The sequence below is a fragment of the Dipteris shenzhenensis genome, chromosome 3 (genome assembly GCF_047967505.1).
Source record: "Dipteris shenzhenensis isolate YYH24624 ecotype China chromosome 3, Dip_SZ_1.0, whole genome shotgun sequence".
In the NCBI taxonomy this organism is placed as follows: Eukaryota; Viridiplantae; Streptophyta; class Polypodiopsida; order Gleicheniales; family Dipteridaceae; genus Dipteris; species Dipteris shenzhenensis.
Window position 1 is genome coordinate 9,862,878 of NC_141598.1, and position 15,727 is coordinate 9,878,604.

The 15,727-nt window shown below is 41.3% G+C and overlaps 1 pseudogene; it reads left to right on the top strand.

Moving 5' to 3' along the window:
- Positions 1 to 14,701: 14,701 nt before the first annotated feature.
- On the top strand, positions 14,702 to 15,527 carry LOC147903332 (protein transport protein Sec61 subunit beta pseudogene; annotated as a pseudogene).
- The last annotated feature ends 200 nt before the right edge of the window (positions 15,528 to 15,727 follow it).

A 15,727-nucleotide genomic window follows, 5' to 3' on the forward strand; every position in this document is an offset into this window, starting at 1 on the left:
CTTTCATAGCTACTCTCAGGTGGTCAGGCTTGATTTCAAACATATGGGCAAGGTTGGCAAGGATTTTACTTTTCAATGCTTCATGTCGATGTCGTTGTCTTCTTCTCTTAACTTAGCTTGATGCATGATGCTTTGTTCTTCCATGTGCCTTAATGCTTTATGTGTGGATGCCATGTTTCGGGCTATGGTTATCTCATACACTTGTGCTTTTGGCTTGCTTTTTACATCGATGTCTGCATTCATGCTTTGCTTTTCCAATTGTTGCAAAGGTCTTACCAATTGATTTCTTTCAATATTGGCAGTGTCTAATTGCATACAATGATTTTGATCTGACAAGTGCGTGGCGCTTAAAAAGATGATCACTTTTCCTTTTTGGAGCGTGTCCAAATTCTTCTTGGATTGCAAGTTATGGCTTGTCGAAGATTCTGTGAAGAAGAGAGGCCTTTGATGATGTGGCACAGGGATTCACATGCTGAATTCCATGCTGTGCTTAGCAAGAGGTTACTATGCTGAGGAAGCCCTATGCCACGTGGCACACTTTTAACTAAATTGAATCAACCCAGAGTTCAAACAAACCTAACTATGGTTAAGTGTGAGTTACTTGACTTGGGTCCTATGTGCCATGTGGCAAGCTACTGACCATGCTTCACTAGCCCGTGGTAAATTTGACTCGGCGTTAAGTTTGCTTGGGTTAACTTTACCCAAGGTGCCACGTGTCAAAACACTGAGTACTATGGGGGAGGATAAGGTTTCGAGTGTTTTATTTTTTCGTTTCTCTGTCGTCGTCGCTGGTGCTGCGACCCGATTTGATACTTCCTTCGAGCTGCTCTTTGCTTCATGCAGTCGAGTTCTAGCGAGGCTTTTGGAGTGGACGTCGATTGGAGAGGTCTATTGAAGGAGCGTAGCTCGCTGTTAGAGCTATGGCACTAGAGGCTCAGGGCGATTGTGGAGATGGCTCGTGATGCTATCTTCAGAGTTCGGTGCTCATAGGAATGAGCTATCTGAGCATTGTGCTGCCCGTGTGCTTGGAGCGGCTCGTCTAAGGAAGGCTGAGCAGAATATCGTTGTTGTGATGGACTCGAGTAGCCGTTTGGTAATGGAGAGGCTTTGGGTGTTTAATGCTTTTACAGCATTTCGCCTTCGCTGTGTTGCAAGGCGGGAGCTGTGAGCCGAATGTATGAGCATGCTGTAGCTAACGTGGTTGTCTGCTGTTGCAGGTTGGAGACATTCGGGGCTGCTGCGTCGCTTGATGCGGCAGAAGGGCCAATGCTGGCTACAGACAAGGAGCCGGGCAAGAAGCTGTAGTCACTAGAGCATTGCGGGTGCAGCCAAAGTTCGACTGTGGCAATTATGCTTGGCATATTAGTCAACGGCTGCTGTTGGCGCTTGCCTTGCCTCCCTGCTTTTATTTGCTAGCTGCTTCATTTCTTGCCTAACTTCGACAGTCCGTCCAAATCGATGAATCCAAGGAGGGATTGATTTCTTTTTCCGTGTCTCTTTCCCTTCTATCAATCCTTCTGAGAGCTGCCTCTTAAACAGATGTGGTTGTTCTATAGGACACAACTTTTCAACTCACAACAAAAATCCATGAAAAAGAGAGGTCATTCTCGCTCAAGTCTCATGAAAGAATGTAGTCAACTTCAAAATGCAATAGCTCCACTAGAGGAGAAGAACTGAGAGTTTCTTGAACCAAAAGGAAAGTATTTTCACCCTCTACAACATGAGATAGGAGAGAGAAATATGAGCAATACTAATGAACTAAAAAACTATGCTAGGAGAGCAAGACCTAGAGCTCTGATACCATGAGAAATCAGGCGATCGAGCTCTCCTAGTCATGAGACAACATCCTAATACAACACTAATCTAAGGAGGATGCAACCTAAGTGCAAACATGATGAAGAGAGTGCTCATGACATGTACCTCAAGTCAATTATGTTCCAAGATAGATTAGCTTGGACTCATAAAGAGAATCTTGAGATAGTGCAAAGTGCTTGATTGATATTACTTCAAATGAACCTCCCTTTTATAGGTGAGGGTACTTACATCCATTTGCTTGCTCACATGTGGGATATCTCCTCCATGCCATGTGGCAGCTTGCCCTTTACACATACCTTTGCTCTATAAGTGCTCATGGCACCACAACTCTCAACAAAGCTGTGCAAGTTCAGAGACCTGCTTGGTATGCAGGAATTGGGATTGAGCTCGAGGGGGAGTGTTGAGATATCGAGCTCCACTCGTGATATGCCAGGGTGACCATTGTACATTTATGTCACCGACTTGTTAGCTGCAGATGTAGTTGGTACACTGCCCATGAATAATAGCTGGATGATAGCTATCCTTATGTACTCTAGTTCGTGGCTCGGTTAGTATGCCACCTTAGTTAGCTGAGTTTGGTTTGAGACCCACATATAGGGTTCTTCTATTTCTTTGTACTAGAGTTCTTTTGGCTTTCACAACTAAAAAGAGGAAAACTGTTTTTAGCCTCCACCTTTGTGTGTATTCCCCCATTGTGCATGTGAGAAAGCCGCAAGTGAGACTCCTTCCTTCTCTCCCACTATCTTCAGAGAGAGAGAGAGAGAGAGAGAGCTTGCAATGAGAAACACGAAGGTTGCAGACCAAGAAACACAGGAAAGAGCTTGTAGGCAATGGAGACACACTCGAGGGAGAGACAGAGTAGTCAAACATGCTTTCGTTGTAGCTGAGGTAGTTACAAGGTCGTTGCAAGCAAGTGGATGTGGGACATGGGATCTTGCACGTCCTAATTTTTTAAACTCTCAATTACATTTCGAACGTGCTTGTACAAGCACTCAAAAAGCATTGTCCATGGACACTGCTTAGTGGTCCAACCAAACATGCATACACCCTAAAATAACAGATGGAGAATCACACTAAGGGATTTCCAAGTATAAAAGAACCAAGTCTTTTTATTTATTTCTAGCTCTCCAAAGCCCAAAACCTTGCCTTTGCCTCTTTCACTAGCATCTTCCTTCATCACACAACTCTTGTATAATGCATTCATCTCTTCATGCATATCTTTTTGCCATTTCTCACTTCTGAAATGCATATTAAATAGGAATGCCCTTTTATGTGCACAATGGTTGTCATAGTTTGTGCTTTCTTGTTTTTGGTGTCTAAACTACATCTTCAAATATGCTCACTCTTACTAGTTGTCCTAATGTGTGCTTTCTCTTACATAGTGATAATTTGTGCTTTGTAAGTGGACTGCATTTCCATAGGCACCTAGGGGTCTTTTAATTCCTCCTTTAGCCATGTCTTATAATTAAAAGCCTTTGATTTATGATTCATCTAAAGGTCCTCCTTTAGCCACATATCACAAGTATAAAAAAGCTTGGCTTTTGATGAAAAGTATGCTAACATTTTCCATTAAGAAATCTATATAAGAAGAGGGTGATGATTGCTAAAAATCAAGGAAACTTTGGATGCTACTATTTGTTACAATTTATATTGAGGTAAGTCATCAAGTGGTCTTCTTTCTTTTCCTTTATGTTCTATTTTCCTAATATGGCTGATGCACCAATATAGATCAGAGAAGTGTTAGTCTTTTTGCCAGAATTATGATTCACAACTTTCTTAACTGATTAGCCCTATCTTGCATACAATGTTGTCTCTACAAAGCTATCATGGTTATTTGTCTCTAATTCAGAGAATTGATCTTGGATTGTAGTAGCTATCTCTCCACAATGATCCATTTGTGAGTTTATGCTAGAAATCCTCAACACTCTTGCGTGTGTCTCCAAAATTCAAGATAGAGCAAAACTATCATAAAAATCAATTGAGTTTAGCTTCTCTATGCTTCCACGTAACTACTAAGTATAGTAATAAGTTTCTAATGGACATGTCAATGCTTCTTCAAGAGCATTGATTAGTGTCATGACAATGTTTTTGTATTTTCTAGAAGTAAGTTGCTTGATTGACCTATGATGGCAACTTGATTACATGATTTGAGCCATAGTTTTGACGTATCAACACTTTCTTTGATCTACTTAGATCATGAATGATTAATGAATGAAAGCCTTCATGGATTCTATATTTGTGTACCACTTCTTCACTCCCTTAGCCTATCTCTCTCTCACACTCACACCATGTTTCTAACAGGGTATCAAAGCAAAATTAGGGTTAGGTAATAGATGACATGGCAAGCCAAGCCTTTTATTGACTCAACACAAAAATGCATATTATCATTGATCATCATCTACCACCTCAGAGAGGGATACATCATGCAAGGTTTCTAATAAAGCTTGTTGCTCATGTCCAGTAGATGTGGCATAAATATTCTTGAGCTTGTCTTGGGTCTCCTTGGCTGAAGTAGTGTGGTCAACTTGATGAAGCAATTTGTTGGCCAACCTCACACCAATAAGCGCCATTGCTTTGTCACTGTGCTCATCCCTAGCTGAGAGTGGTGGTGATGTGTCTTCACCATGAGGATGAGGCTCCATAGTACCAATCTGAGGTAGCAAAGCCGGCAAGCTAAATCAAAGAGCAGCAAGTAGATGCCCCAAAATGCAAAAAAGAGCCAAGGGAAGAGCACTTGTGGGCATGGAAAGCACTTCAAGCAAATCCAAAACTGATTAGGCAGCTCTTTGGAGTGTTTCAAAATGAAATAGTAGGCTTCCACAATGCAGACCTATTGTTGTACAAATTTTTTCAAAGAGATCCTCAGAGAGGATGTTCACTCTTGAACCTCCATCAACTAGTACCTCAGGGATCCTTTGCCTTTTATAATCCACATCTATGAGTGGGACTTGATAATCCACATCTTCAATATTGGATGTGTAGATGTCGGGGGTTTCCTCTTCATCACTCTGTGGCTGATTTGTGGATAGAGGATTGTCGGTAAAATGCAAATTCTAACATAATTGATGCTTAAAAGCTGGAACAAGATTCCTAAGTTGATCCAATGTTATTTGAACTTTGGAGTCCAAAATCTCTCTAAAGAAGAGTGTGGGATCTTCCTTTTCATGCTTGTCCTTTTCCTGTATCTGACTTCTATTTTTGAGCGTGATGTCTGGAATTGGAACTATTTGTCCCTCTGTGATTTTTGTCATCTTGACTTTGTCACCAAATCTTATTTGTCTTTTGGAATATATCTCGGGTTGGATGAAGCTTGTACTCTTGTTTGTGTGTCTGGGGTCTTGTTAAATTGTTGTATGTTGCCATGCTGAAGTTGACTAGTTGTGGCTTGATCTAGGATGTTTCCTATCGGAAGACTGTCGGACTGTGTTTGGAGTTGTCTGAGGTCGAGCTTAGCCTTACCCTTATTTTGGAGTTGTGATCTTCGTGCTTCTAATGCAGTATTATTCTCCAATATTTGCTTAAGAGCTTGATTTCTGATCTGTGCTTGATTGGGCCAGTTTATTGGCTTTGCTAGCATTCTTGGTGCATCTCCAAGGCAGGACATGGGATTTGTATCTTCAGATTTGGTCATTGCCAATGCTTGTATATTACTCTTAATTCTTTGAGTTTGTCGATTGTAATCCTCATTTATAGGATCCAAGTACACCATATGAACACCTGGTGGTGGCTGATGTTGCTGATTCTGATTACCTCGTGCATTATAGTTGATATTGGGGATTCCTCTTTCTCCTCGGTGCTTGCACCAAAGTTCACACTGAGGACCTTGTTTGTGTCCTTCCGTGCCATAGTATGTGCATGGTTGATTTTGGTTTTGCCCTTGTTGATTTTCCCAATTCTGTTGATTGGGTCTTCTTGGTTGTGGATTGTTATATCTCTGTGGTCCTTGGGTTGCCTACTGCAATCTAATTGGCTACCATAGGTGGGGCTTGGTTGTTTGAGTTTTGTACACGAGGAGGAACTCTTCCCCTGTAATTTGGATTATACTAGCATCTTTCTTTCTCATGATTGTCCTTCCCACAAAATGCACACAAGAAATTTTAGGTGGAGGTGGGGGCGTTTTCAAAATTTCCAATTGCTCTTTGATCATTTGCTCTAACTTAGAGAGCTTGTCTATTTTCTTCTTGCCTTTTGATTTTTCTTTGTCCTTGCTCTATTTTTTCTTTTTCTTGGATGTCTCTTCCTCTTCACTCTCTTCGTCTGATGTGTCATTTGCTATTACATCACTTTCCTCTTCTTCTACATCAGTATCTGTTTCTATCTCAGAATCTGTGTCAGAGTCAGAATCTCTTTTCTTCTTTTGTTTTTTGGACCTTGGCTTAGTGCCAAGTCTTATTTTTTCTCTTTGTGCGCATCAACCATGTTGTTGAAATCATTTACTCCTCCAAGCTGATCTCTACTAGCTATTGCTGTTCGTAATTCCTTGTCGAGTCCTTTACAAAAATAATCTTCCAACTTCTCATCAGTGGGTTGTTGATTGTTTGTCAACCTCTTGTTTAGATTTCTGAACATCTATGCATAGTCTTCAACTAATAGATGTTTTTGCTTCATATTTCAAAGCTTCTTGAGTATGTCTTTTGGAGTTTTTTCTTTACGAAAATGACTTAAAAAGGCAGTTTTCAATTCATCATAAGATTGAAAATGAGATACACAATATTGCATAAGCTAATTCATTGCCTTACCATTAAATGTTGCTGCAAACTGCTCTTTCTTGGTGAGGTCCAACAGTTGTTCGAATCCACTTGTAGCCCATCTTGTCTCAAATCGTTCGACATGATTGTCAGGATCTTGTCCTTTCTTGCCAGTGAATTTAGCTGATTTCACCAAGGGATTTTGCATTCTTGGCTATTGTTGTGGTCTTTGAGGTGGAACTTGTCTTCTTTTTGGAGGTGGAGGAAGTGGATTGAAGTTGAGTTTCCTTTGAGCTCGTACAAATAAGTGTACTGCAAAATTTGTTGCAATACTTCTCTTGATTAATTCTTCAGTAGGTGATTGCACCATCAGTTGGGTAAGTTCGAGTCGTACTTCACTTCTGTGCCATGCACAGGATTGTCAGAAGAACTTGTTCCACTCAGTGTGTAATCTAGATCATGGAAAATGTCATCCTGATCATCCGTCTGTGTGCTCGCTTCCAGTCTAGCACAATTTCTGGTGAAGTAGGCATAGCCAATTCGGTGAGGTGACATTTGCTCCTGAGAGTTATCCGACATGGACCAAGGTACTCGCCATGTAAGATAAAAATAGAGCACTTTTATCACTGGCTACTGTAGAGTCGCGTCTAGTGCGTTTTTCATGAGTACTCTGATGGCACTTTCTCGATCTTTTGGTCTTCAATAGTTGATTGTGCTTTGTGTGCAGTAGGACATCAGTCCGCTTGTTCCTCCCTTATATTGTTGGACAGGAGTCAGACCAGGCTCTGCTTGGCACTGATTTCGTATTTCGAGCTACAGCTTCGTAGGCACCCCACTTGTCGCAGTGTATTCACTTGTCCAAAGTGTGTGGCAGCTATCTAGTTGCTTTTGTTTGAATGAAGTCAATAATAGAAGTCTTGAAGGAATTCCAACCGCAGTCTGCCTTCAAGTGATTTCTGATGGATTTCTTTTGTTGAACGTGGTTTTGTGGCTTTTTGCTTTACATGAAGTTGTTGTTGACAATACTTCGTTGTATGCTTGATTTTCGTGGAAGTTGTTGTGTCTGCTAGTCTATTTTTTTTGTGGCATTGTAGATCTTACAGTTTGCTCTCTTTTTGCAGAATTGCTATGTGGCAGCAACCGGCAGTTAGAGTTTGAACACAGTAGTAGAAGATCACCAATAGTGTTGATGGTATCTCCAAAAAGCTGAAAAACACCTACACATATCCACACCTGGAAATGGTAGTGCCATGGTCTAGACTTACGTCTAACTAACGTCGGAAAGATGCAAAGATAACTCAAAACATAAAAAGAACTAATATCATTGTGTATATAGTAGAAATGTTACAAGTAGTTTGTATTCCAGCAGATCACAACAACCACCCTCATACAAGAGGTGAAGATCAGCTTATAACATCATCCAACTTCAGTTAGGTAATAGTCAGAAACAAAAAATAGTTCAAGACATGATGTGGTGTGGATAAGGCCACTACTACAGGCTATTAGGGACAATTATAACTATCCCTACAGTTACAAAATTATCCACTACTCCTAATGTAACTTCACTTTACTAGGGCTGTACTAACCCTCCTTGCGTGAAGCCTATGTGGGTTTCATTTTGGGATTTGAATTTTGATGTCCTTTTTGAACAATGCCAATTTGTCGATCATGTATTGCCCTTTGAGTAATACTTTGGCAAAGTTACCTAATAATCCTCAAAATTTTTGCAAATATATTGCCTGTAAATGGCTAATCATGTTGATGAAGATTGCATTCTGGTACGTTTTGGCGAAGTTATGATCTTTTTCCTATTGAAATATGCCTCAAAGTGGAGCAATGATTGGACTTCAAAATCATGTCAAACATTAGACCAAACGTAGTTGAATTTTTTTGCAAAATATGCCCCTTCAAATTTGGAAAGGTGGGCTTTGATAGGGTCCAATTTGGACTTCACATGACCAAGAAAAAGGGCCCTAAAGTAAGGGAAAAAATGGTCAAATTTTGAATAAGAACCTCCCCTTTTTTGGTTTTTTTGCACGTGTAACCTAACCTAATGTAATATAATTAGTTTTTCTAACCTATGGGTTACTTCCTATCCTTCTCTCTCTCTCTCTCTCATTTCACCTCTACCTCTCTCTATCTCTCCTCTCTCATTTCTCTCTCTACCTCTCCTCCCTCTTTTCTCTCTCTATCTCTCCTCCCTCTTTTCTCTCTCTCTATGTCTCTGTTCAGTCTCTCCCTTCACTCTCTCTCCTCTCTCTCTACCCCTTTGTGTGTGTGTGTGTCTCTCTCTCTCTCTCTCTCTCTCTCTCTCTCTCTCTCTCTCTCTCTCTCACACACACACACACACACACACATAGAGGATGGGCGACGGCGGTCGAAAGTCATAGGGTGACGTTGGGGTAGGTACGGAGAGCGGTCCTGTGCTAGTGTGGCGAGGCATCTTGCGATGGCAGTGGGAGGGCAAGTATGGGATGCATGATGACTACGAGGACATGAAATTACTATTATGGGACTCTCCTTCACAGTTACGTTTGTGGTACTCAGGATGGAGGAAAGAGATTGTGCATATTCCATGTTATTGGGCACGCCGTGGTTGAGAGCTGCCAAAGTGAAACAAGACTGGGGTTTAGAAAGAATTCTAATCAAGAAAGGCAAAAAGAAGTTCAGAATCAATCTCTCTTCAAGGAGAAGCTTCCCAAAACAAGCTCAACCACTACAAGTAGAGGGCATTAATATGATAGAAGAATTCGGGGAGGATGAGGAGGAAATTTTCATTAGGAGAAATCCTACGGTTTTCCCCATATTCGAAATTGATGTAATCAAAATTATTTTTTAGTATACATGCTCAAATCAACAAACAAAGCCATCCAACCTACATCCGACATCCGACCATGGTAGAACCAAACATGGTCGAAAAGCAGTCGAAACCAGATTCTATCAGCACCAGCATCAAAAGTGACAGTCAGGTCCAGCTAGATGACTCACTACATGAGGATACTCAGAAATTAGCTGCACAGGACGTCCTAGAAGCTGAAGCTCACTTTGAAGAACATATGCAAAAGAGTGCTAGAATTCGACAAGATGACTTGGAGGAGATGAACCTTGGAGACCCCCACAATGCCAAGATAGTTTTGGTAAGTCCAGGTCTTCCCCACCTTTCAAAATGGCTTTAAAAGACTTATTGACAGAGTATAAGGATGTCTTTGCTTGGCATTATACTCATCTGAAAGGAGTAGACCCCAAGTTGTATGAGCACTAAATCAACCTAAAGCAAGATGATGTGCCTATGATACAAGGAAGATACAAAATGAATCCCAACTATGCCAAACAAGTTAAAGAGGAAATTGATAAGCTATTGAGAGTTGATTTTATTTATCCTCTCACACATGTTACATGGCTTTCACCTATTGTGATTGTGCCCAAAAAGAATGGAAAACTCAGAATATGTGTGGACTATAGAAAGCTCAATGCTACCACAACTACTGATCCTTTCCCTCTACCATTTTGTGATTCTTTACTAGATGTTGTAGCATGCTGGTCATGAAATCTATAGTTTTCTTGATGGTTTCATTGGTTACAACCAGATAAGTATGGCACCTGAAGATAAAGACAAAATAGCATTTGTCATCACACTGAATGGGGAGTATTTGTTTCGAATGTTATGACATTTAGTCTTAAGAATGCTCCTGCAATATTTCAAAAATATATTCATGAGGTATTTGATGAGTATCTTACATATTTTATGAAAGTTTTCCATGATGATTTTTCAGTATTTGGGAAAAAAGTGGAGCATCTACAACACTTGAGCTTATGCTTTGCCAAGTGTAGAATGGCTGGTCTAAGCTTAAACCCAGCCAAATGTGCGTTTGCTATAAGCAGAGGAATTCTACTAGGGCACATCATCTCTGAAGATGGAATGGAAATAGATCCAAACAAAGTTTCACCCATTCAACATGCTAAACCACCCAAAAAAATCAAGCAGCTTCAAAGATTTATAGGCCAAATTAAATGGCATTGCAGATTTCTCGGATACCTTGTTGACATATGCTATCCTCTCACAAAACTGACACGGGAAACAGAGTCATACATCTGGGGTGATGCACAACAATACGCTTTTAATATGCTGAAGAAAATGTTGATGATAGCTCCTATACTACAACCACCTGACTGAACTCTTCCTTTTGAGGTTTTTGTTGATGCTTCTCATCCAGCAGTAGGTGCAGTACTTATGCGGCAAAGAACACCAAAGTGGTTCAAACTAGTTTACTATGCTAGCAGAATCTTAACTAAGCATGAGAGAAACTATGCATTCACAGAAAGAGAAGCACTTGGAATGATCTATGCATTGCACAAATTCATACATTATTTATTGGGCAACAAGGTACATTTTCATGTGGATCATCAAGCTCTCATTTATTTAGTGAACAAACTGCAATTAACAGGAAGATTGGCCAAATGGATGTTTTTGTTGTAGGAACTTGACTATAGCATTGTGCATAGGCCTGGAAAACAACAAGCCATTGTGCTGATTACTTGAGCAGGTTGCTATCAGGAGAAGCTCCAACTAGCATCCCAGATGATGAACTTCCTGATGCAGACATTTTTATGGTAAGAATTGAAGAGCCACCTAATTGGTATGATAAAATGCTATTCTTTCTCACTGATTGTTTAATACCCGAAACATTATCTAGGGATCAAAGAAAGGACCTTGTTTTATAAAGCAGACCTTTCCTAATCATTGCTGGTGTTTTGCATAGAAGAGGAATTGACCAATTAATTAGAAGATGTGTCCAATATCATGAGCAGAAAGCTGTCCTAGTTGAAGCCCATGGAGGACCAGTAGGAGGAAACTTTTCTGGAGACATTACAGGTAAGAAGATTTTGCAAATTGGTTTATGGTGGCGTACAGTTCTAAAAGATGCTCATAATTGGGCCAAAGCATGTTTGCCATGTCAGAGAGATGATAGATTACTTGACAATGATAGGATGCCAATTCTCCCCTTGGGACCTTTTCAGAAATAGGGACTAGATTTCATTGGACCCATCAAGCCTCCAGCAAAATTTTCAGCTAATCAATATATTTTGGGTGCCACTGACTATTGTACAAAATGGGTTGAAGCTGTAGCACTCAAAGCATGCAAAGCTAGAACTGTAGCACATTTGCTTTATTACAATATTGTCACTAGATTTGGTGCTCCTACTAAAATAGTGTCAGACAGAGGAACCCATTTCCTCAACAAAACTATCAGGAAGATGACTAAAATGCATATGATGTTGCATAAAAAGTCTACATCCTATTATCCCCAAGCCAATGGGCAAGGTGAGAGCTCCAATAAACTGATGAAAAAGGTCTACAGAAGAACATTTGTTGCTGATCGCCCTGAGGATTGGGATCAGCACTTGGATTCAGTGCTATTGGCACTTAGAATAGCACACAAGGTTGCAACTAGGTTAACACCTTTCAAGTTGGTATATGGCTATGAAGCAGTAGTACCTATGGAATTTCTGGCAAGTAGCTTGAGAGTGGAAATGGATAATAAATTATGTCCAGAAGATTCAATCAATGCAAGATTAGAGCAACTTCTGCAATTGGATGAGGATACGCTCACGAGTTCACATACTGCTGATATAATTCAGAAAGGGAGGGCAACATGGATAAACAGAAACATAAAGTTCAAATTGTTCAAAAAAGGTGATTTAGTGTTAATGTTTAACACAAAGTTGGGGAAAATGCCAGGAAAGTTCAAGCTCAGATATGATGGTCCCTTCAAGGTACTTGAGGTTTTTGAACAAGGTACCTTCAAATTAGCTGACCTACAAGGGAATGTATTTGGCAAACCAGTGAACGGTTTCAGGCTAAAACCTTATATTGGACCTGACCCCACTCAAGCAAAAATCAACACAATCTCTCTGCAACTCTACAAAGACCTCAATCACAATCCTATATATGTTTCAGCAATTCAGATTGACAAATTTATCTTTAACAGCCTCTGACTGCAGTCCTCTGACTGCCGCTGATTGCAATATCTGCAGTCCGAGTCTGCAGTCCGACACCAGTCCAACAGGCACACATGAAACGTGGTGTTTCATCTACAACAATATTCAAGTACGCTCTAATCCAGACTAGCCCAATTCAATCAGTGATGCAGCTATGGCAAACTTCAAAGAAGCATGTACAGTGGTGAGTCTAGCCCCAACAATAATCCGACAATCGTCTGACAAGAAACGTTTGACAAGAAAACATCCAACTCCGATCTGCCCAACACGTGCGACGTCACTCCCCCCATCGGACGTCACTCCAACTCACATCCGACTCCAACACCTGCTCTGGCTTCGCTTCACGTCGAAGGGGACACTTCGTCTCCAACCCGACTACTTTTTTGCCATCTAGAGTCCATTCCGACATACTGAAGAGCTTCCAACAGCCCTCCGACCCTGCTCCCACCAACAAGGGAATCTGTCTCATGCATACCCATTGATGAATGAAAAGAAATAGATTGGCCAAACTATAGAAAAATGGTCGATGAACCCATTGACGAAAATGGTCAATGATGTCCACCCACTTGTCTAGAGAATGAAAAGAAATAGATTGGCCAAACTACAGAAAAATGGTTGAATGAACCTGTTGACGAAAATGGTCAATGATGTCCACAGATACATTCTGTTTGATAAGCACTTCGACATGGAGATCCAATAGCTTAGAGAATCACTGCATTTTATGATTAGAGACAACTTCCAGCTCAAAGGGTTACCACAATATAAAAGAAAACCTTGTGAGTTCGAGAAAATATTACTACTTGAAGCGCAATAGCCTAATTTGAATGATAAACATATTTACTTGATTCCACTTTCAAAATGAACTAATGTAAAGACCATTAAAAATGGAGTTATGGTATATTTGCTTCATTCGAGTTTTAAACATTTACATACCACTTTAATTAATTCACGCACTAATATAAATGCAATTTCAGTTTTGCTAAAGTGTTCATTCTTTCTTCTTACTTTATTATCACACATTAATAAAAAATACAATAATTCATGCATTAATATAAATACAATTTTAATTTTATTGAAATGCTCATTCTTTCTTCTTACTTTACTTTCCCACTGAGGCGCTTCATCTCACTCCAAGCTTTTTGCCGTGCCCAGAAGGGTAGGTCTTATTGGAGAGAAATCGGAACTTCAATTTCAAAAATTCTTTGTCTTTTTATGATTGCTATTTCCTTCCCTGGACATTCTCCATTTTCAGAATTGCCTTGTAAACAATGCTCTCCTTACACGTTTTTTCAAAAGTGCCCCTCCAATACTTTTGTCACACGTTGTTGCCACCTTATTACTTACCTTGGTACCACATGTCAACTTAGCCCTCTTCTCTCTCTTTGTCATATTGTTTCTATTTCGATGCAATGTCTGTTTCGATTTCTTGCTCTTGTTCATTCGTGTATTTGGATTTTCACAATTTCATTCTACTTTAAAAATAGCCCACTAAGGGCAATGTTCACGAGTACTTGTACTCTTTTGTTCTCTCTCTCTCTCTCTCTCTCTCTCTCTCTCCCCCCTTCCTATTCATATCTCCCACAATCTCCGCCCCTTTTCTGAGCCACCATCTCCAATTCTGATTGAGAAGCGCTCCTAATCGCTCCTCCGTAGAAACTCGATTAATGGACCCATTAACCTAATCCTAAAAGCCCCTAAATCTGCAAATATATAGATTAACCTAAGCTATCTCCTGCCTCCCCCTCTCTGCGTCGGTGCCTCCCTCCCTCGCCTCTCAGCTTCTCCCCCCCCCACCCCCACTCTGTCCCTCCACTCCCTCCCCCTCCAGCGCTCTCCCTCCTTCCTCCCCCTCGCCTGTGCTCCCACTTCTCTCCCTAAGCCCCCCTCACCTCACGCTCCCCCCTTGTCCCCTCTCTCCCTCCTCCCCCTTACCTGCGTTCCCGTTCCTCTCCCTCAAAACCCCCTCTCCTCTCTCCCTTCCGCCTCCCCCTTCCCTCACCCTGCAGTCTCGCCGGCTCCCTCTCTGGTCCTTTATAGCTCACGAGAGGCGGTTGACAGAAGAATGTGCAAGGCTGTGGAGATTTCACACAATGTCACTGACGTGACATGTGGCAAATTCGCAATTCACAGATTACGCAATTTGTGCCTAGCTCGAATAGCTTAGGTTAAGTTGAGCCCATGCCTCCCCTCTCCACACAAACAAATGAATGAACGATTGATTCGCTTTTTGGGATGGGATGAGATATTGTTTGCTTTCTAAAGATGAAAAGCAAAAGGGCAAACCAAAAACCAAGTATAAAACCGTCTGTTTTCGTTGTTTTTGATTTCAGCTTCGTCTTCGTCGTCTTCACCTTCACCTTCATCTTCATCTTCATCACTCCAAAATTCAAACCCAAAACCTTGCAGTCCAAAACCCAAACCCAAAACCTTGCAGCTTCGTGCTCGCTCACTGCAACCTTTCGTAAATGTCTGGAGCTCCTGGCACCGGCCCCGGCCCCCGCGGCAATGCTGGCCCTCGCCGTCGTCGCGTCTCTGCCGGCTCTGCCGCTGGATCCTCCTTTGGAGCAACTGGTGGTAATATGCTCCGTTTCTACACCGACGATGCCCCCGGCTTGAAGATCACCCCCACCGTTGTCTTGGTCATGAGTCTCTGCTTCATCGGTTTCGTTACGGCTCTCCACGTTATCGGCAAGCTCTATACTTATCGCTCTGGCGGCGCCTAGAACCTTGGGTTTACTCATGATCGCGTCCTTCCAGCTTGCGCAAGCTTTCGTAGATCATGCAGAAGATTGCTCGGGTTCTAGCGATCCTGCCGACCTGCGGGGGTCTTGTAGATGTCTTTCTCTTTAAAAGGAGAGATGAAGCAGAAGTGCAGATTTGATGTGCAAGGACAAAGGTCGGCAAAGGATGTTGCCTTCAGTCAGTCTTTCCTTATCAAGTCGGAACGTTGGGGCTGATATGGATGCACTAGCATCATATGTATTCGTAGGTTCCTTTTTCCCTTGGAAAGAGAGATTATTTGAACGTGTTTGCAACCCCACACACACACATTTTCGCGTTTACCCTCACAGTAGATTTTTTGAATTACACGGAATTATGTATGTTTTGTGATCATACGAACGTATTATATTTTCCTTAGTTTCCTTCAGGCATTTGCTTATTGAATCTGCTAGAGGGCCTATCTAAAAAAGCTGTGATGGAAAGAGTTCATATTTTGTCCGACC